The sequence below is a fragment of the Rhamphochromis sp. 'chilingali' genome, assembly GCF_963969265.1.
Source record: "Rhamphochromis sp. 'chilingali' genome assembly, chromosome: 2".
Taxonomy (NCBI): domain Eukaryota; kingdom Metazoa; phylum Chordata; class Actinopteri; order Cichliformes; family Cichlidae; genus Rhamphochromis; species Rhamphochromis sp. 'chilingali'.
The window spans coordinates 6,054,452-6,075,510 of NC_137930.1; the positions used below are offsets into that span (position 1 = coordinate 6,054,452).

Genomic DNA, 21,059 nt, shown 5'->3' on the forward strand with positions numbered 1-21,059 from the left:
GCATGCGCCAACCAGCGTGCAGCCTGTTACAGTCGCTCCTGCTTTTCTCTTAGTTTAGCTCTTTTTTCTTACGTATTCTTTTTTTTTCTGACTTGTATTTTCCTCCGTTTTCTATCTCTTACTCAAAATAAAAAAAAAAATAAAAATAAAATAATTTCCCCCAGGGATCAATAAAGTATTCTGATTCTGATTCTGATGATTTAAAGCACTTCTGCAGCAGTGTTCAAAGCTAAAGAGCCTATCATGGCTTTTCTTGTACTGAGCAAGCCAAAGGCTCAGACTTCAGTCTATCCTAAATGCACAGTTTCAAACTTTGTCTTCTCTTCCCTTTGTATGATGTCAACCTATATAGAGGTGACATCACCGATTTTGTCATCCTGGGCATTCAGCTCCAGCTTTGACCACAAAAGCTTCATCCACCTGTTGAAGGGTTTTCTTGATGAGGGGCAGACAATCAGAACAAAGTTGTCTTGATGCATGCTTGATGCATGCTAGTGTCAGTCATTGTGCAAATGCCCTTCTTCAGCTGAGACTGAAATAGTCATTTGGATGAGTGACAAAATGTTTCTCCCACTGAAAGATCCAGATGAGCAGAATCAAGCTTTTGGGGCAGAACAAAGTTGGCTGAAATTGAGACGAGTTAAAATGCTTTGTTGTTTCAGGGAATAAACTGAGAGCTAAACTAAGATAAAGAAAGGCTATTTTTGAACTATGAGTTAGATAAAGTAAAAAATATGACTCCCAAGAAACATCCAAAACAAGATAAGATTCTGTCATCTGAGCCACTAACAAAGACAAGCTCCAAAAATGCTGCAGCTGAGCAAACAAATAATTCTCCGTTTTGACAGAATTCAGGAACTATGACTTCACGAACTGAAAACAATCAGAAGAAGCATCTAAAAAGCCCAAATGTTGAAGTTCATGCCTCTGACTGGCTCATAGCTAATGGATCTGGGCTCTTTTACCTGAAACTTATGCATTTCTGTCATAATTACATGAAGTATACCATTAAAAAAAACATAAAATAATCTTCTCACTTAGCAAACCCTCAATTCCACCAACTGCCATTTAGCGCACAAACTTTCAGCTAGCTTTGATAACATGCAACTCGGATCATAACAATCAACACACCATGAAGTAACGAGGCCAGATTATCACTCGTACTATAATTTAACCAAATGCACATGAAGACAAGACAAAGTACAAAGAGACAGTAGAAGAGAGATTTTACCCACAAGGCAGAGCTTCCTCAACAAATGCAAACAGCAGAGCTGATAGGAGCTGACAATGAGCGGCACTTAGCCTCTGGACTGTCATCATAAGCACAGCTTATTACTAATCATCAGAAGAGGATGATAGAAGTACAGACACACACACACAAATGGGTTACATATAAGTGAAACACATTCATTGTCACAGTAATTTCTCAGCCCGCTAGTCATTCAATCATCTCCAGAGGAGCTCCGGAGAGTCTCTGCTAAAGAAATTGTTTTGACATGTAATTCAGTGCAGATTGCAGCCTTTGCTTTACAAATGATTCTCAGAGACAGAGCGGCACTGAAGGCAGAAGCAAAACAGCATATTAACGAAAACAATATGGGAGGATTTATACTTACTGGCTTTAATGCACTTCAAATGCTACATACTGTAAGTAGCAGCAGCAGATGATAAATACAGTCAGGAGGGCATTACCTTAGAGGAAGACTAACTTCTTTTTACATGTCCAGAGAATTCAACGGTCTGAAAACATAGACTGAAAAAATATCGCAATGAAATACAGTGTATTTTCTTATTGTGCTGCGGACTTTGATGTTATAATTTTATGTCTTTCTTGTCTGGATTGTTATTCATTGTCTGACAGTTTGTTAATTTTCTTATTTATTGTTTTTATATCTGGAACTACAAACAATATGGTCATTATTAGGCACTATCTGTTTTAAATAAATACATTTAAATTCCATCCATCTTCTTCCGCTTATCCGGGGCCGGGTCGCGGGGGCAGCAGCCTAAGCAGAGAAGCCCAGACCTCTCTCTCCCCAGCCACCTCCTCCAGCTTGTCCGGGGGAACACCAAGGCGCACCCAGGCCAACCGAAAAATATAATCTCTCCAACGTGTCCTTGGTCTGTCCCAGGGCCTCCTCCCAGTGGGACATGCCCAGAACACCCCACCCAGGAGGTGCCCAGGAGGTATCCTTGTCAGATGCCTGAACCACCTCAACTGGCTCCTTTCGATGTGGAGCAGCAGCTAAACAGATGACTGAACTTCTCACCGTATCTCTAAAGGAGAGGCCAGCCACCCTTTGGAGGAAGCTCATTTCTGCCGCTTGTATCCGTGATCTCGTTCCTTCAGTCACTACCCACAGCTCGTGACCATAGGTGAGTGTAAGGGACGTAGATCAACCGGTAAATTGAGAGCTTCACTTTTATACTCAGCTCTCTCTTCACTACGACGGATCGGTACAGCGTCCGCATCACTGCAGCAGAACTGCAGAACAAGACCCCGAGATATTTAAACTCCTCCACTTGGGGCAGGAACTCGGCCCTGACTCAACGTGGGCACTCCATTTCATTTTCAAATTCAAATGTGAAAAAATGTAACTAAAACTAGAGTGTTTTCTTTTCTTACAGGATCTTAGCCTGTTATGTCGTTTTCATAAAATCAGTAAAATAAAGAGGAGTAATCTAAGCTTATTAAGCAAAAGTTTTAGCAGCCAGGCCCTTTGACATGCCTGCTGTTCACCCAAGATATGTTTTACTGCTCTGGAAAACTGCCACAGTGACAAGAATCTAATATTCCACTACAACAATTAAGAATTTAACAGTGGAAATATGATGTTCCTGTGCGGAACGTGACACAAAGAATTTGTGTTTTTGAATATTGCACCAAAAGTCTCAAAGGTGTAATATGCAGAACACTACAGTGGACTATGTGGTGTCACAGTGGCATGCAATCACTCTGGATACTAAGCTTTCTTAATTTGTAGGGCACATGGATATTGTAGTGACCGGCATTCACTGCTTCACCATCAAAGTCTTTCACACACTCTCTGCTGGAGAAACTACAAAACCTCTGCCTGCTGTGGGGCCCACATCCCTTCCGACTAGGGCTGCCACGATTTGTCGACTAGTCACGATTACGTCGACTATCAAAATCGTCGACGACTGATTTAATAGTCGACGTGTCGTTTGAAGCTTTGTAAGATCACAAAAGACGCAGGAATAATAGCAGGATTTAAGAGTGTAATAACGGACTGAAACAGAAGATGGCAGCACAGCATGTACAAGGATGCCAGCTGCCGTTAAACCCCGAAGAAGAAGAAGCAGCTGTGTCCCAGAATTCATAGCGCGGCCCAGCTTAGTTTCCAACAATGGCGGTAGCTAGTTAGTTTTAATATTACTCTTATTATTCTTTCTGGGTCACAAAATAAACGTTTAACATATTTTCAGGCGAGAATGTAGCTGTGTAAACCTCAAATATCTGCTCAGTTTATCAGGACACCACATATTTTCAAAAGCGCTCCGACGTTTTCGGAGACGTCTGTTACCCACTAGCTCGATAGCTAGCCGGGGGCTAGGTCACTAGCGCCGTGAGAACACCGGACTCCCGGCAAATTGTTTTCAAACCCACCGCCGTCTTTCGCGACTCAGGTTAAATATATATGAGTCACTTAGATAAATTAAAAATGTTATTGTTTGGCTTTTTTTTAGTATTTTATTTGTTCCTGAGTAAATCGGTTTGGCTGAGATTAAAGTTATAGTTTTTACACAGCTGAATAAACGTCAAGCAGACAGCTGATTATCAGAAGTGTGAGATGCTGGAGAATATACTCCGGTGTCCTGTTATATTTTAGATAGCAAGGAGTTTATTAAACTTTACCGAAACAATCTGCAAATTTCATTAAAATTGAATAAACTATCATCTTGTCTTTATTTTTAGTTAGCACCTTAAAAGCTTAAAGCTGTAAGCTAATGATAGTTATATAAGAGCAGATGCTGCTGGTGCAATAAGCTGTAGTTTTACGTCCAGTGGATGATGATCTGATTAGTCGACTAATCGCATAAATAATCGGTGACTAGTCGACTATCAAAATAATCGTTTGTGGCAGCCCTACTTCCAACCTCCTGTTTCCCACCAGGAGGTCGGAAGGGATGTGGGAGGAAGCTTGACCCTCGCTGTACAGCGCTCCCGTTAACCCTTTACTCCAGTGGTCGTTTTCCAACAGTTTCATCCATCACTGGGTTACTGCTTCATTTACTGACATTGACGATAAATGAGAAACTCATTTAGCACCATATTTTTACATTTGCAGTCCCTTGTCCCTTTGGGGGTTGCCACAGCCTAGCATCCTCTACACCAACACCAGCCCTCTGAAAGACCTCCTTCACAGCATCCAAGAATCTTCTCTGGGGTTTTCCTCTTTTCCTCCAGCCTGGCACCTCCATCTTCAACATCTTTCATCCAATATATCCACTATCCCTCCTCTGCACATGTCCAAACCATCTCAGTATTTGTTTTTATATCAGTACAAAGCTGGGTTCACCCATCACTACACTTTTGATTCTAATACAAAGGGATATTTTACAGAGGAGCGTGAAGAGCTGAGAAAAACGCTGCTTGGATAGTTTGCTTTCTAATTTGCCTTACAAGAACAGAAGGTCAGGAACATTATTCCAACATGTTCACATATGCACAGCCTCTGGGCGAGACATTTGGATGTGCATACATCACAAATGCAAATGATGAAATTTCCTTAAAAACATGTTTACAGTTACATAAGTGCGTCAGGTTATTCTACCTTCACTGACCTAACGCTAGCCTTCTACTCAGAGATTAAAAACATTGGAGAAATGCACTTCTTCTCCAAACAAGAAGACAGCAGAGGTCCCAATCTCAGCTTCCTGTCAAACATTTTTTAGAAAGCCATCAAAGCTGCTGCAAAATGGGAACGACTAAGTCAGAAATTCCAGCGTCACCAAAACCTTCACAAGACACAATTACTGCGATGGGCTTGTGCAAACAGGAAAAGCCAGAATGCCTGTGAACCTGCACAGTTAAACATTAACACTTAGACAAAAGAGACACACACACACACGCAGAGGTGGTGGTGGGAGGGGGTTACCGTTCCTCCTCATTTGACTTAGCCTGTTTAGATTAGTGTCACCAGCTAGAGGCCAGACCTAACCCCCCAGGCCCCTGCTGTCACAGAGGGTAAATACAACTGTGTGTGTGCGCGTGGAGCAGAGCCAACAAGAAACACCAGATTCTTTACCAATTAACATCAACGCGACAGCACCACTGACATTTAAGACCAGGACGCTCCCTGTTCTGTCCTTTAGTTCTCCCTTCTTTCTCTCTCTATGTCTCCGTGTCTTTCTTCCAACTCTGCTATTTGTATTCAAACATTAGCGTTTCTTTCTGCTGCAACGGTTACAGAAATTTTGCATGAAAATCCTAAGTATCAGCTTCTGGGACTGAAAGATTGAACAAATCCACAAGTGCAAAAAAGCTGCAGTTCCTCTACTGGCCACTGAAGGTTGTTTCCAAAAGCAAGTAAATCCCTGTAGACTCCCATGTTAAAATGCTCAGCTTTGCAGCAGAAAAGCAAAAGTCACAATTTAATTGTCAAAAGGTTTGATTGCCGAAGATTTTCTACAAAGCGGCCACAGTTTAAATAGAAAGAATATAGAAAATAACACCCCCACCCCCTCAAAAAATGGCAAGGCACTTCTCCAGAATCAGACTTTTTGTTTAGACTTTAAAAAGTATCACTTGATCATCACACTGATAAAGCTGTAAGGAAACAACAGCTAAATTCCAGGTGGGCCAGCTGATTGCTCAGTTACTTCATATAGTTCCTGTCTAGCCTGTTCCTCTAGTCGTGTAACTCGATGCAAAATTTCAGTCAGCATTACTTCCAATGGACAAAGCCTCTGTTTGGGAGTTTGCTTTTTATAATCTATGATTTTAATCTGCAACTCCAGCAGCTTTTGCTGAAGGAAAATGGGACAGATGTTGTTCTTTTGGTTCGTTGGCCCCAAACTCTTAAGGATGTCTCAACCTTTTCCTCTACATTAGAGCATATGAAAAGAAAATCATAAACGCAACATGTGAGGTTATCTTTACAGAAGAAAGCAGGACTTAGCAAAGACACCTAAATTGTTTTGGGCTTAAGAAACAAGCTATGCATTTATGTGTATGGACAAAATAATTTTATAATGAAGGCTTAATTTGTCTGGGGTTTTTTCCACTGCTCATTTATTCCACTGCTGGCGAGTAATTTTGCTGGATGACCTGGGAATCAGAGCCGACTGGTTTTATATTAATAAGTCACAAGACAAAGTGGCAAAGCAATATTCAAAGACTGCTTTTGGGACTTGGTTATACAATAACTAGTGTTGAGGCTGGCAAAGCACCATGGCCAGCAGCCTAACCACAAACTGGGTGTCATTGCTAGCCTAGGACTCTGAGTGATCAGTTCTCTAAGTTTGTTAGCTTATATAGTGTATTCAGCAGAAATGTTTTCTATCATGGAAACTCATCTGCATGCCTCCTTTTTCAGGTTGTTAACATGAGCAACAAACATAAGTTTGGGCAGCAGACCTGTGGGTGGTTGGAGATTGGGTCACGTGAGGTTATTTAAATTACCATGAAAATGATTTTTTATCCAAAACGTTCAAAAATCCATGTGATATTAAATTTTGTTTTATTCTTCTTTTATTGGGTCAATTTATTGCTCAAAAGCATTTTCTTTGTCTTGATTGTTGGCGGAGAGTTAGTGGGTCGTTAGTGGTAGAGAAATGGAGCAGTGGTTATCAGGAATCGCGCTTGTTGAATTTCAGTATCTCGTGTGTTAATTACAGATGTAATTAAAGGTTTGGGTGAGCAGAAGATTCCAAAGCGAACCACGGCATTCTCAAGTTTGGGAATTCCTGACATACTGTATTTAAAATATACTGGTTTGGTGAAAGCTATCATAATAATTCAGGTGATAAGCGGACGAGCGGAAACAAACAATTAAACTGAAGTTTAATGGAAGACAGAAAGAATAATATTAATTACGATAATAATAAGCACATCCTCTTTAAGTTATATGTTAAAAATCATCTGGTACCTATCACTCTCAAAATTAGGCTCTGTGTTTCGTTCCTTTGCCTCCTCAGTCTGTCTTGTCTTCGTGTATGTTTCTCTCCGGTCCCTGTGTCAGGCCCATGCACCTTAGTCTCGGTGTCAGTGTTTGTATTTCTTGTTTTATTTTGATAGTCTTCTGTTTCATGTGTATTCCCGTCAGTCAGATTAGTGTAAGCTGTGTTCCCACCTGTGGCCTCTTCCCTCGTTATCCTCCTTGTGTATATATTGTCTGCATTTCTCTCTGTTTGCTGTTTTGTTTTCCCTCTAAGGCTATGTTCACACTGCAGGCGAAAGCGCATCAAATCCGATTTTTTGCGACCCATATCCGATCATGGTCTGACAGTGTGAACGGCACAAATCCGATATTTTCAAATCCGATCTGGGTCACTTTCGTATGTGGTACTGAATCCGATACATATCAGATGTTTTAGAAAGCGACTGCTGTGTGAATGGTCATGTCGCATTAAATCCGTCTTCTACGTCACTGACACAAGACAGACGCCAATTATCAGCGCCGGAGAAGACATCGCGAACGCTTCCTGGCCATCCAGTGTAGATGTCAGTGAAACTGTTGGGAAGACAACGTTGGAGAAACGTGAACATTTTATTTGTTCTGTATAATCTGTAGATTCTGACAGAAATCTGCAACTATCCTTTGAAGCACTGCTCCTCTAAAACAGCAATAAGGATAATTATTAGGTTATTTACATTATTATGTAAATAACAAAATAACTTAAAGCAAAAATTGGGAAACGTAAAGTCGGAAGTCTTTATATCAAGGGCCATCAGTCAAACAATACTGTTTGCTCAGGGTATAAACGGAGTTCGTTGTGTGTGACGTCTTCTTTTGCGCATGCGGGCCGCGTTGAGCGTTCAGACTAGAGCGCGTTTGCTGTCGCATTTTATTTTTAGTGGGAACGAGCAGACAAAAAAATCGGATTTGATCAAAAAATCGGAATTGAGCATTAAGACCTGCAATGTGAACGTAGCCTTAGTATGTTTTCCTTGTTGTGGCAAAGGTTTTAGTTTCCTATTGTTGTTATTTTGTACTTTAGTTTAATAAAAAAAAACACCTGTTAGTTTATTGTCTGTGTTCTGAGTCCTGCGTTTGGGTCCTACCTTTGTCAGCCACACAACACCTAAGACATGTAAGGCTGTTTGCAAACAATTTGAAGTTCATGATTCTGCAACAAAAAACTTTATGCACAAGTGGAAAACATTCAAGACAGCCGCCAATTTGACCAGGAGGGGACATTCCCAAAAAATCCCGCCGAGGGCTACTTCTCAGAATCTACAGGCCTCAGTTAGCATGTTAACTGTTAAAGTTCATGACAGTAAAAGTAGAGAAAGACTCTACAGGTATGGCTTGTTTGAAAGGGTTACCAGGAGAAACTCTCTGTTCAGCACAGTTTCATCTGAACAAACCAGAAGAATTTCTGAAACAACATCCTTTGGACAGACAAGACCAGTGGAAATGGAAATGTTTGGCGATATCACACAGCATCACATTTATCAAAAAGCAAACATGGCATATCAGCACAAGCGCCTCATACAAGCTCAGCATGGGGATGAAAGGGTGATGATTTGGAGTCACAGAACCTGGGCACTTTTCAGCCACTGAGCTGACCGTGAATTCGTCTGTATATCAAAGTCTTCTACAGTCAAATGTGAGAGTATCTTTCTGACAGATAAAATCTGTCCCCAAACTGGGTCATGCAGGACAATGATCCCAAGCCCAGCTGCACATCTCCAACAGAATGGCTGAAAAAGAACGGAATCAGGCTGTTGCAATGGCCCAGTCAAAGTCCAGACCTCAACCTGATTGGCTGTGCGCAAACAAATACCCGAAAACCTGAATGAACTAAGATATAGAATATAAAGAATTAGCGAGCCAAAATTCCTCCACAACAATATGAAAGGCCAATAAATACAGAAAACTATTTTTTCATATTATTGCTGCAAAAACCAGCTCTCCAGGCTCCTGAATCATGGGCTGCACTTAGCTATTCAAACTCTGCTTCTTTATTATAGGTTTAGTTTTAATAAAATAAAACACGATGTGTAATATTTTACATATTTTAGTTCATCTGAGGTTTTTGTAATTAATTTTCTGACTTGATAAGTATTAGGTAATTCTATGTGGATGTTCTCCCTGTGTCTGTGTTCTCTCCAGGTACTCCAGCTTCCTCCTACAATCTAAAGACATGCAGTTAGTGGGGTTAGGTTAATTGGTGATTTTAAATTGGTTGGCGGTCTGTCTCTCTGTTTAGCCCTGCGACAGATTGGTGACGTGTCCTGGATGTAGCCCACCTTTCGCCCTATGCCAACTGGGAAAAGCTCCAGCCTCCCCACGGCCCCAAATTACGTAAGTGGAAGCTGAAGGAAGAATGGATGTTCATCCTGATATGTAAAACCTCAGAAATGACAGAGGGCGTTATTGCTGTTGTTTTTTTACAGTGACTGCATAAACTCTGGTTTGGTAAAACTGTGACACCCTTACTGCTCACACAACACTGCCTTTATATTTTTCTCAGCGTAGGCATGTAATCAGCTAAGTTAAGCTTTGTGCAACTTACAGTAGATTCACTGTTGTTATAATTTTCATTTAAGAGGCTATAAACCTGCCCGCACAAAGGAGAAAACATATGGTAGAACATTGCAACATGGAAAGGAGTTGGTTTGCTTTGCTCTGTTCCAGAAACAGCATCCAAAACACACCACGAAAGAACACAACTTAGCAGCAATAAAGCAGATCATTATGCTCAAGACAAAGCATTTTAAGCTAATGTAGGTTTACTCATGCAAGAATTTCAAGTGATTTCCTTAACTCTTCTCCCATAGGCTGCCTATTAGACGTAACCTTTGTTTCCACTTTCTGAACTGAGCAGTTTCTGTCATATTTCATGTCTGCTTCCAGGACAAACCGACTGGGTGTGCATTAGAAATTAGTGAGGGTTATCTCTGCTTGTACAACTACGAGTACCCTTGCAAAAACCCAGAAAGAGTTATTTAAACTCGCCTTTAACTGCACAGGGAGGTCCTCAAATGTCGTCTTTATGGGGGAAAGTGTTCAGACTATAGATGATGGATTCAGCATATTTATGTTGTTGTTTCGCCTGGTTACATCATTTAATTGCCTCAAGTAAAAATATATGAAACTAAAATAAAAATAAAGTCATCCTCATAATAGTAAACTTAAAAAAAATCTCTCATCCAGCTGTTAACCCAGTTAAAAAAAATTACAGGGTTATTTTGAAGCAACACCTGGACTGGGAAGTCCAGCTGGACGAAGTTTTGTCTTTCCAAAGCAAACTCGGATTTGATTTTCCGGCTCATTCTGAAGCCCTGATGTGGCCCCGGGTGCAGAAACCAGCAGGGAGCTCAAACACCAGTGTCAGCAAGCCAGTGCTGTAAAAACAACATGTCAACAGCAGTTAATACATACACGTTAAAGATGGCCACAACTTCATGTGACAGGCGTGACTAACCAATCAGCACTTAGGAGGGAATAAAAACGAGCCAATCAGAGTCCCTGTGAGGCCACAATAAGCTCGTGCACTCATTCTGCCATGTGATGAAGCTGATGACATGACAGAGAAAACATGACAGGACGAACTGGCACACAGGCATCGTGCCCTGAAAATGGTGATTGTTTGTTATATGCGAGCTCTACTTACTCCAACAGTAACCTGCTTAAGGCAAAGCAAAGCAAAAATGTTATATTTTCAACGGGAGTAAGGAATCCTGCAGGTGTAATTAGCTACTTAACAAAATGTTTGGTAGGATACTGAAGCCAGACAATAATTCCCTGTTTAATAATACATCTGTTTCCAAATAACCACTTAAATCTGTCTGCGGTATATGAAAATAGTGCATCTTTGCCACTTCTCATATCTACTCCACCTACCATAAGAGTTACAAATCACAAGTAAGTTTACTTAAGTACACAAAAGTTGTGATATTTACTCAAAACACAAGAATGTGCTTCTCATGGCCCCCTGTGACCAAAGCTCTTTGTTTGTTTGGTATACTTTTCAATTTCGTGTAGTTATACAGAATTAGTCCAGATAAAGGATAAGCACTGATGGGAAAATAGGTTTATTTTGCAGAATAATAAAGTTACCATTGTTTAGCAAAGTATAAACCACTTTATTGAGCAATATAATGAACAAAGGTGCAGAAAAGCCAAAATGTAACGTCATCAAAGGAGGACACAGGGGCTCAGGGGGACCAGCACAGGCTCAGAGTGCAAGCTACCAGTTAGCCTTAAAAAGCTGAATGACTTAAAAACAATTCATTTATACAGTTTTTTAATGAAACAAATTCTGAAGATGCCAGTTTTCATTTTATCCTGAAGCCTATCCCAGCTCAGAGTAAAGAGAAGGTTCAGCCTGGACAGGCTTAGCAGCACACAGAGAAGCAACCACCAACTCTCCACACCTACAGCCAGTTTTGATTAAACAGTTAACCATAACAAGCACATCTTTAAACTTTGAGAGGAAACTAAAGCATACAGAGGCAGAATGTACAAAATGCACACTGAGAGGACCCAGTCAACCAGGAGGTTAGACCCGAGAACCCGAGGCGGCGGTGCTGAATACTGAACCACTGCGCTGTAAAGGTTTAGGGAACCAATCACAATTTGTTTACAAATCAATTGATCAGTCGACCTGGACACTACAGCAATAACATATTTGATGCCAATTTATTCTAAAGCTGTCACCCAAAAGGTATGTGTCTACATTTCAAGCTGGAGGATTACCAGTGTCAGTGAAGTGTATTTAAAGATCAGGACCAAATTCAATGGCGATCAATATAGTGATCGTTCAACAGACCCACAGCGCCAACCACAGAGACCTGCCACCGTCTGCAAGGCATAAAAAGGTGAAAAGAGAGATAATTTTGGATTAACAATCCAAAACACTGAATTAAAAACATTTCCCAGAACTCTTAGCATCATTTTGTGTGATCGTTAACTACCTGGTAAATGATCTGTCCAACCTTGTGATCCAGTTTCAATGATGTAACTGTGATCATCCTCCTCCTCCTTTAGCCGAGGACAACACTTTCTATTTTCAGAGTAACAAGCAGCATGTCATGACCAGTACGCTGACCTTCAAGTGCAAAATTGAAGGAGGTCAAAGAAGCAGAAACAGCATTTTTCTCATGATTCCTCTTCAAAATTCCCCATCTTCTTTTTCCAGTTACAGTTACAGTTTGGAGCTATATGTAACTTTAAAATTTTTTTAATATACATTGTATATAATATTACATACAGTATCACAACGTTGCTACAAAGTTAAGGCTAACTGGCTAACCACCTCTATGCTGTCCATTACTCTCATAGTTTCCCAGTTTTCCCACAGTTGAAGACCACCTCCTAGTTCCCTGTTTCACAGATAGTCCACAAATTTGCACGACCCTCAAACTATGACATGAAGAATTGATTATGCATCAATTCGGTTTTTTATGTGTGTCCCAGTAGAGCAAGCCAACTGGTGCTTTGCAGCTGATTCAGATGGAGCTCAAGGATTCTGGCCGCCAGCCTGGTCGAGTGCAGTCAACTGGCATCCTTATTACCCTCCATACAAATTCAGGCTGAAAAGAACGATTTTCCACTGAGTAAATAAAACACCAAACACAAGTTAGCAGGATAGTAAAAACTTCTAAGCTTCTAAAGTCGAGCACATCGAGCAGGAAGAAGCAGTGAAGTGCGAGAGGCCAGCACCTCGGCTGCAGCAGACTAGGGTTACACAGAGTCCGAGTCACAACCTCCTAACAAGCTATCTGGACATGATCAGAGACGGATCACGTTACCTGATAATGTTACAGCCGCATGAGAAGCTCTGTGTGGTTCAGGTAAATGTCATCCTGAAGGAGACACGCAGACAGTCTGACACACAAACAGACAACGTCTGTTGGACAACGTCTCCCACCCCATGCAGCAGACTGTGACAGCACTGAGCAGCTCCTTCAGTGGGAGACTGCGGCACCCACGGTGTGGGACGGAGAGATTTCGCAGGTCTTTCCTCCCCACTGCTGTCAGACTCCACAACAAAGACTTTAACTGAACAAACACACACATCCACACATGTGCAATAACACTAAGTGCAATAATCCTTTCTGGCATCGTTGTATTTTTACTCAGTTGTATATAGCATTCGTATTCTATTTTTATCTTATTGTATATTTTTATTCTATTTTATTCTACTGTATATAGTATATTATTTTATTCTATTCTGTACAGTTGTGTACTGTATTTATTCTTATTGTATTCTAATTTTTGCGTCATAACTTTTGCACTGTCCACTTCCTGCTGTGACAAAACAAATTTCCCACGTGTGGGACTAATAAAGGTTATCTTATCTTATCTTATCTTATCTTATTTAATTTCAGCTTACTCAACCTTAATGTAAAGCTTTATGGACACTCAACATGACTGCTTCCTGGGCAGACACAGCGCAACACGTCCAGTTTTCCATTTTGATTTGAAGAGGAAAATTACAGGATTATCTTCCTTCACACTCAAGCTTCAGTTACATCAAAAGAGCAAGTAATTGGGCCAAATATTTGCAACCCATTCTTGTGTGTTTATAAATTTGTCTTTATTATTGTATTACTTGTTGAAGTCCCAAGTGAAACAAAAAAAGTGACGCTTAAACAACACTAGTGGTCAAATTCCTGGAATAAAACAACTGAGCACAGAGCTCAGCCGCTGCAGTGAACACAGCGGGCGTCTCCGATTCTTGCATCAGAGGATAGAGCAGAGGCAAATACTACACTGAAATGTAATCCAATACAAATATTGACATTGGCCAAGTATTCAGGAGTGAATATTGGTACTGGACTTAGTTAAACTAGGATGAGGATTATATCCTCACAGCACAGAAGCAGAAATGAAAACAAAAGCCAAATTCATAGAGTAACTGAAACACAGCATAGCAGCGCAGCTAAAAGGCTAAAATGTCATAATATGGTAAAATATTTGATATCATTGCTTTTATTATTAATAATTATTTAAAAATCGGGATAAAGAGGGCAACATTTTTATTTATAGACATTTTAACATTTTACTGTCCTTACAGAGTCACTGCTGGCAGACATTGGGCTGGGTAATAAGGGCACAAACATTGTCTCGACATTATAAGGCTGATACACAACACATATCTCTGCATTTTCTACACATCACACACTTGTTTTTTATAGACCAAATTCTGAAGGATCAGAAGAAAATACATAAAAATAACTGTCTATGTGGTACAAGTACAAGGATCCCACATTATTGTCATTACACATGTATAAATACAGGCTAATGAAATACAGTTTGCATCTAATTAGAAGTGCAAAGAGCAATAAGTGCAATAAGAGCAGATTATATACAGAAAGGGGTAGTATAAAAGGTGGGAATAGTTATGTACAGATTATGTACAAATAAGTGAAGAATATAGATGTTTATATTGCTATACAAAGAGCAAATATACAGATGTACTACGGAGAGATGTACTGATGTATACATATGTACACAGATGAACTGTATAGCAGTCCATCTGTGTACATAGCGGAGGACATAAAGCCACATACTGCTGTGGACACTCCCAGCAAATGTCAGTCACTCAAAGGAATCACTGTAGGTTTAGGTATACGCTGTATTCTGACCATTTTCACTGTTCATGAGGAGATGAAGCAATAACGTGCTGCAAGATTCAAAGACCAAACAGTTTTTGCATTTTTTTTAATGTTTTATCCAAAACATTAAAAAAAAGAACAATAAACCAAGTTCTAGATAAATTAGTTTGAATCACAGCATTATTGCTATTAAATTATTATTTCTATTAAAATCTTGAGCCACTATAAGTTTCTTAGAGAGGTCTGTGAAAATCTGATATCAACACAGCTCTACTTTCTTCTACTCAAAGATGTAAACAGAAAAGAAAAGAAGACTTATTTAATATAAAATATAAAAATATCCATGCACCAATAGTGCAAATGTTGCTCTGAATACCTTTTCTTTATACTAATATATATTAATAATCAAGACTATAGGACTCTATGCAGTGAACACACCACTAGTGCTTCATTGGAATTTAGTAGGTAAATAGCAGTCAGGTGCTGCCAATCAAGCATCTGATTAACTGATTATCTATAAAAGCAGGATTTCTGGCAGCTCGCTGGTCTGCAGCATTAAAGTGCGCGTGAACACTATGTCACAATCTACCTAGGAGTTGGCATCTCATTAAATGAATCACTTTATTACGTAACTCCTGCTGTCAAAGTGTCCTTAAACTCACCACTCTTTACCTTAAATGTGCACCTCCCCTCTCCTTACTTCCCGATTTATTGCCCTGTAAAGCTCTTCTTCACCTCCTCTCTGCTCTCTTCATCAGCTGCTTTGTTTGATATCATTTCTGACAAGTCTAACTGTGAGATTTGATCACTGACTCGCTCACATGCCCAGACCCATGCATGTGCATGAGTGTTTCAATGCCATAAAAAACCGAGCAGCTTCAGTACAAAACACTTGAACGTATTACCCCTTAAAAAACAAATGTTTACTCCCATTAATCCAGAAAAGTGGACAAAATTGCTCAAGTGCAGTGCCATCTAACAGTCTCAGAACAACTCAACAAGATTTACCTACCAAAATCAAATCATATAAGCTTTTATCTTCAATGGCTTTTCTTGATATCCACTTAAATAACACTGTAAATCAATACGTATGAATATAAGTTTACTGTAATGTTCATTTAACAAACAGCTTTTATTTTTCTACATTTGCACTTGCCTATTAGCCTTCTGTCTTTTCTTTCCCTGTCTCTAGGAAGGCAGGTGAGACAGCACAAAGAGCCACCAGAGTGGGTATGGTTTGCCCCCTCATATGAGGCTATTATTTTTAAACATGTTTGACTTTTTTACTTGCTTTTAAATCTTATTGTGCCCCGTTTATCATCTACCCTTCTTCAAAGGGTAAATGATAAACCCTCGATGCAAACGTTAGCTGCTTTAACCCCCTCAAACAACCCCCCACCTTTTTTTCTTAATCAGATCAAGTTGCATAATGAGCATAAAAATGATATTTCAGGCTGTCATACAAAAGCTAATGGGGGAGTTTTACAGTAACAAAGCAGGACTCAAATAACCACTCTTGTCTTGAAAACAAAGTTATGCAGAAGAGCATCTCTCAATGCACAAAAGCTTGAACCTTGAAGCAGATGGGCAAAGAAGGAGCAGAAGACCACACCAGGTGCCCCTCCTGTCAGCTAGGATCAAAAACCTGAGACTGCAGTTCCCACAGGATCATGAAAACAACAGAAGACTGGAAATATGTTGCCTGGTCCAATGAGTTTGTGCCGCAACATTCAGATGGAAGGGTCAGAATTTGGCATGAACAACATGAAAGCTTCGATACATCCTGCTGTCAGCCGAGCATTGTTTAAACACCCAGCCTATTTCATTATTCTCAGTGGCCATGACCACAGTGTCTCCATTTTTTGTAACGGCGTGATGCTATCATGCCAGTATGGACCCAAATCTTGCACCTTGATCAATTAAGCCAGTTCTCAAGGAAAAAGAGGGGTGAGGGTTGTTATTAGCAAGGTGTGCCTAATAAAGTGTCAAGTGTGAGTGTAAGTCACAATGACTGGAAGGCTCAGGCACAATTCGTGGACATATAGTAAACTGTGGCTGGTTGGTGGACGCAGACATTGGAATTATAGTCATAAGCATCACCTGGTATCACACCTGAGAGGCGGAGGTTCTTTTTGGCAGGTCAGAAATCCTCAAAAAACATAGCCATGCTTGGTTTTTGAAACAATGTCAAACACCCTCAGTGAGTCATTAGTTTTACCTCCTTTCTAGAGCAGCCTCCAGTATCCACACACCGCAGGCTGCACACTTATTGCACTCGAGTAGGGGGATTAAAGATGTGCTGAAGTTCCATAACACTTTGACATGATACATTTGCATATTTTTACACATTACCGAGCACTTCCACCAACACAGTACTCCCTTTTATCAAATGTTAAACCTTTAACTCATCCCTTGCACACTGCGTTGCTGCAGCGAGGATTTGAGAAGGAGCAAAATAACGGCTGAAAAACCAAAGAAAAACCTAATCCTTTCGTTTACCTTCTTTCTGCTCTGCTTATTCCTCCTGGAATCCGCAAATTTCTTACTACTTTATTTTCTCTTAAATGGGACAACACAGCATGAGCAGCATCTAGCCTCTGCTGTTCTCTAACACCTCTTCACATTCCTCGACAAAGAAAGCCAAAGATCGCCTCGGACAAGCCAGAGTTTCTCCTCTTTCTCTCTCTGACACTTTTCTTTCACTCCTTCACTTCAGCAAGATTAACAGCCTGACTTTGTCTTTTCAGGTTTCTACGCTTTTCCTCTTTTTGCTATTTCGCTTTCATTCCTCTCACCCATATCTCTCCTCTTCTCCTTTGTCTCTCCCTCTAAGCAGCAGTGGAACTACACCATAGCCGTGGACGGCAGCGGCTGTAAAGATGACAGAGCAATCATCTGAACATGGCCACTCTGGGACTTAGACGAGCAGCTTTGATCACAGAAATGAGTGCCATCATCTGCTTGACCCAGTGTGTGTGCACCCTGCGTAAACCTATCACGACAAGCCGATGAGCGCTATTGTCAAAAATAAACTGTTGCAACAATAAATGTTACCAATTTAGGGCTTTTATCAACTGCCACTTCAGCCGAGCTCCTGTGTGCATTTCTTCTGTTTCCGTGTGCTAATGCCACCCAAGTGCCAACCTCAGCAGCGTTAATCAGTTCACTGTCGTCAGCGGCAATGATGCCTTTCAACTCCGTCTCTTTTTAAAATGAGATTTGCAACAGAAAGGAGGCACCGGCCTGATGTATTCACTGGCAGGAGGCTCCTTCAGCTCTCTCATGTCTCTGATGTTTATGCGTGCATGTGTGTGTGTGTGTGTACTCTGTCTCCAGCCTTAGATGGAACAGATGCTTCAGCGAAGGGGGGCCACACATCAACCTTGATATTCTGCTGTTAGCATATCAGCGTCCCCCCTCTTTCACCCGCCCCCTTTCCATTTTACTCACGCTGTCAGAAATTGATGATCTGCAATTACACAGCATGTGTCGGTGCAACTAAACATCATTTAATAGCTCCGAGCTGACAGTACATGACTGAGCAAGCAAGCGGAGAAACACCCGTGTCACAGTGAAACTACCATGTTGTCTCCAACAGACCATGTTGCATTTTGTTGTTATGTAGAAAAATATATATAATGGGATATACAATGTAGGCAAAATTAAGGGTGACGGGGACGATTTTGGAATTTCTGGCTTGTGTAAACTTTCTTGTTGTAAATTCTAAGAAAAGCTTCAGCCCACTATGTGATATTCTGTAAAGATGAAGAGGTTTAGCATCTATTTGAGCTGGAATTAAGAGCAGATCATACTCCAAGAAAGCACACCAAACCCTTTTTTTGTAAAAAGACCCAAAGCGCTATTTTCGTAACATCTCCCTGTTGGGACCGAACATTTGACTACTTATTTCAGCTTTGCTAGAAACTTACAGCATGTTGCACAGTTTGTGTCATACTTGTCCTTTACTTTGACATAATTTTGCTTTTTTTTCTATCATATTTCTGTCCACAGTCATTACGGTATAAAACTGCCTCACTTTCACAGGAAATCACTTACTAGTGGAAATAGGGTACTGTCATGGTACTGTTACGGCCCTCAGTGGGCGAGGTGAGGGTTTTTAAAGTACCCACGTCTGTTAGGTGTGTCATGCATTTGTGCCATGTAGTGACTCAGAATACAGACTTCATCACTACATTCTGTAGAAGATCTGAGTGACTGGGTGTCGGAGGTCACTGATCTGCAAAATGCAAAGTTCGTCTCTACTGCGAAGTTAGTAAGGTGAAAGGACCAATCAAAAATACCTATGTAATACCTTTTTACGGCAGCAGCAACAGCAGCATATTACCTTTATGCGTATGCTAAGTTCCTCAGCCTATGCTTTTCTGTTTGAAGCTAGCCCCGCCCACCCGTGTATGCCACAACAGCTTGCACATTTATTTTTCATTATTTGGTTTCAGAGCTCCGCCTTAACAAAAGAAGTTGTCATTTTGCATGTACAAGGAAGAAAACAAACCATGTATACTTATACTGTCCCATTCAACCTTATGTCCCAATTACTCTTAATAGAAAGGCTGATATGCTCGCAGCACAACCCCAGCAGGATTATCACTGAAGCATTTTTAAGACTTAATACAATATTTGAAATACAGGCTGTGCTGAAGTCTCTCCTGACATAACTGAGTGCCACCATAAGCACTATCTGCGAACCTCGGACCACAAATTCACTTTTAAGTAAAAGAAGACAAAAACATTAGCCGCACTTTAACTCGCACATATTGAACGCTAATTACTCAGGAATTAGACAACTTGTCAAATATTTGGTGCTTTTTTTGTTGCAGCAAAACAACAACTTGTAAAATGTAATTACCGAAATGAAAAAGCTATTTTCACACAAAAATAAGTTGGAGTTTAAATGTATTAGAGATGCGGGGAAACTACTACATTAAAGTCATGTTACTCACGTTGTGCGACCCTCTGACGCGCAGTCCAAACAAATCCTTTAACTGCGTTTCTGGGAGACGCTTGAAGATAAAGTGAGAGGGCACAAACGCGCCATTACGCGTACATACAGCAGTCGTGCGCGCAAGGTGCCCTGACCTGTGTTAACTGTCTGTCTGTGTGTACTCTGCGCTGCACTGTAGCGCCAGCTCCCTCAGCTCTATCACCTGCCATGTGATACGCACGATGCCTTTACGAGCTCCTCGGAACTCCTGAAACTATTTCTCTCTCTTTTAGATCTACATTGAACATTATGATATGTTTCGCAGTGCGCTCATAGTTGAGAATGAAAAGGAACCATCTAATTGTAGTACTTGTATCTTTTCTTCTTGGATCCAACAAATACCAATGATGATTGTAATACTGTGCAGTACTAGTCAAAGTTGCTGTTGTGTTTTATTCAAATGATAAGCCAAAGATTTTAACGTCTTAAATTAGCCTCATTATCCTACAAGTGATGTCTCCGATATTCATGAACGCAGCGAGGCATCGAGCTGTGGTAATCCGGATAACGATTTGGTTTTAAGGCTACGTTCACACTGCAGGTGTTAATGCTCAATTCCGATTTTTTGATCAAATCCGATTTTTGTGTCTGCTTGTTCACACTACAAATAAAATGCGACAGCAAACGCGCTCTAGTGTGAACGCTCAAAGCGGCCCGCATGCGCAAAAGAAGACGTCACACACAACACGCTCTGTACACCCAGAGCAAACCATATTGTTTGACTGATGGGCCTTAATATAAAGACTTCGGACTTTAGAATTAAACTAATCAGATTATACAGTACATAAAATATACGTGAAAGTAAAATGTTCACGTTTCCCCAACGTTGTCTTCCCAACAGTTTCACTAACATCTACACTTATTGGCCAGGAAGCGTTCGCGATGTCTTCTCCAGAACTGATAATTGGCGTCTGTCTTGTGTCAGTGACGTAAAAGACGGATTTAATGCGACATGACCGTTCAAACAGCAGTCGCTTTCTAAAACATCGGATATGTATCGGAATCAGTACCACATACGAAAGTGACCCAGATCGGATTTGAAAATATCGAATTTGTGCCGTTCACACTGTCATACCATGATCGGATATGGGTCGCATAGGGTCCAAAAAATCGGATTTGATGCGCTTTCGCCTGCAGTGTGAACGTAGCCTAAGACTCCAAACTCAAACGTTTGTCCAAAAGGTTCTTCACATTGCCTGAACCTGAAATATGTGCTCTGCATTTAAGGGAAAAGAGGGGGAGTGATACCACTACTACTAATAATAGTAATAATAATGAGAATAATAGTAATAATAGTAATAG

At 40.6% G+C, this 21,059-nt stretch overlaps 1 protein-coding gene across 1 annotated transcript in view; it reads right to left on the reverse strand.

Moving 5' to 3' along the window:
• ppfibp2b (PPFIA binding protein 2b) overlaps window positions 1-20,311 on the reverse strand; it is a 95,079-nt gene extending 74,768 nt beyond the window's left edge. The window contains 1 exon segment of the mRNA XM_080863460.1: window positions 19,717-20,311. The gene's annotated coding sequence lies outside the window, so the exon portion shown is untranslated.
• Between the last annotated feature and the right edge of the window lie 748 nt (window positions 20,312-21,059).